Here is a 2,407-nt window from a genome sequence, read left to right as displayed (position 1 = left end):
CTCCTTGTGAGAAATTCAAGCTGTTTTTTAAGTCTTGCATCTCTCTGACGAGGTTATCCATCCTTTGATTTGCTGAATCTGTGATTATTTGTACAAATGAACGAAAGTTTTTTTCTTGCTGGTCCAGAAGGTTTTTGTAGTAGACCTTTTGCTGTTCTAACATCTCCTTCATAAAAGCAACACTAACTGGCACTTCTTCATCTATGTTAGTGTTGTTGTTTCTCTTAGGTGGCATGTTGATGGTGGCACTTGTAAACAATGTCAGGCACGCCGAGTTAATTTACCCACACCGGTTTGAGTAGTCGTTGTACGCAGAAAATGCCTCTATTCCGAGAAAATGTTAAACAAAACCACGTAGAGGGTGCTTTAAACTTGCCTTGACTGTAGTTCTGTCCTCTGGTGTCTCGGGAAGTGGTTTGTAGGAGTCGGAATCCACAGGTGGTTGAGGAATCCCTTTGTCTCACGGTAGGTTCCCTCCCCACGTACTGCGTCACACCAGTTTCGTGATCGAAATCTTCCTCAATTTTGGCCAAAACGGTTCAAAACTTGGGTCAGAAGCAAGTCCAGATATTACTTCACTTGTTTCCTCGAAGATTCACCCTCGATGGCATTTACTGCACTAAAAAAACACTTGTTTGGCCTGGCAAGTGCAGGAGCTGACAAAAAGTGGGGCAGCTGTAAAAGCGCCACCATGCGATCCAACGCATGTATTTCGCACTTCCTGTACACCAGTATTTCAAACTAGCCCGGCACAGTAAAATATAGATTTTAATAAGTTCTACTTCTACTAGTCTAAGTTTTTGTCTATACTTTAAACTATATGAAAACGTATGTATATGTCACAGAGAGGATATGTTATGCATAAACAGGTAAAAGAGGCATGGCAACTACTTATCTATCTCTACTCAAGATATTGGGGGGGGGGGGGCTGCGCATTCAGTGCGGTATGACTCGTTTATGAAGAACTTTATTGACACAACAAAAGTAGAGCGACTTTCGTAAGGTCTTAAACTACATGTAGACATACAGACAGATACGTGGGTACAACAAAATTAACCTACGCACAAGACAATAGATGAATGTTTATATGAGAAATGGCCCCCAAACTGTACATATACAGGGCCCTATATGGGTCGCACTGTATGTACAACTCAATGTATAGGTCCTGCAGGACAAGGGTTAAGGTGGTTATCTGTACAGACCATCCTGTCATTAATCATAGTCAGTGACTGTGTAAATCACCCTTCAGTCGCCTCAGGTGATCACTAATTACATCAATTGTTGCCTGTCCATGCGTCAGTATTGATCCATGTAGCGATTAGTACCATGGCAACAAACCAATTAACGTCTGCCACCATGGGCGTGCCCAGCCAGAAACGAGCATCACATTCGTTGCGTTGATACGAATGTATTCTGGGTACGAAATCCCACTTGTATAATGCATGTATGTCTGATACTGATACTGCTGATGCGGGTGAATAAAAAAAAATTCTGGACAAAAAAAAACTAATGCACAGGAATACAAAAGCTGGTGTTGTGAACTTGCGGTAGTACATAGCGACGTACATGTATACGACAAGCCGGCACATGCTGGCTTCTTGCGGAATTCATGAATCGGCACCGTACGTATGTACTGAGTCCTTAACTCGTGGAGCTTTGGTAACCTGGGTGCCGTCCTACAGAGTTACCACCGGCTCCGTATTCTCGCTAACTACCATGGACTACCCAGGCCTAGAGCCAGGTCAGAGCCTCGCAGAGGACGTGATCTTTTTTTTTTTTTGAGATCCCTAAAATTAAATCTGTGTGGCCTAACATACGATCTGAAGTACTTTCTTGACGTACGTCAAAGCAGGCCGATTTGCACACAGATTTGTACGCAGTTTTCGTACCCTCCCCTGTACATGTATATACAGATTTCTGACGGTTGGTTACATGTAGGTTTTTGCCCGCGTGTACGTGTAAATTGGTTGAATTCATTTTCCCCTAGCCTCTTTACTTTAAGCTCGCAAAAACGCATTGAAGCCGGAATCCACCGACGTAGGATTCATGTAAACCTGGGTGCCAGACGCTGGCGTTTCATAGGCGATAATTCTTTGGGGGGGAGAAAACCTAATGTCCGCTACCAAGAGTATCCGTCCAAACCCCTATATCTTTCACGCCAGCGAGAAGATCATTAAAGCCAGGTTGCCACCTCGGGGTTAGCGGGGCGTGTGGCTCCTCTGGCCGAAGGGATTGTCACTCACTCGCGGTAGGGTCTTGCACCCAGGCTAGATTCATGTACATGTGCCCCCCGTCTGATCTACACATCGGTGCCAGACTAGTATCGGGCCGTTAGCCCGCTGCTGTTTCCCTTCGGCAGCCAAGAGCCCTTCGCCCGCCGGTCTAAATTACCGCTACGGCGGAGTTG

General features: G+C 45.2%; 1 protein-coding gene across 1 annotated transcript in view; it reads right to left on the bottom strand.

Annotated features, from left to right (window-relative positions):
- LOC109479533 (integumentary mucin A.1-like) overlaps window positions 1-2,407 on the bottom strand; it is a 9,306-nt gene that overhangs the window by 5,877 nt on the left and 1,022 nt on the right. The gene's annotated exons all lie outside the window — the stretch shown is intronic.

Source organism: Branchiostoma belcheri, unplaced genomic scaffold (assembly GCF_001625305.1).
Source record: "Branchiostoma belcheri isolate BF01 breed outbred unplaced genomic scaffold, Haploidv18h27 scaffold49, whole genome shotgun sequence".
Lineage (NCBI taxonomy): Eukaryota > Metazoa > Chordata > Leptocardii > Amphioxiformes > Branchiostomatidae > Branchiostoma > Branchiostoma belcheri.
Note: the sequence above shows the minus strand (reverse complement) of the source record. Positions and strands in the feature narration are given on the sequence as shown.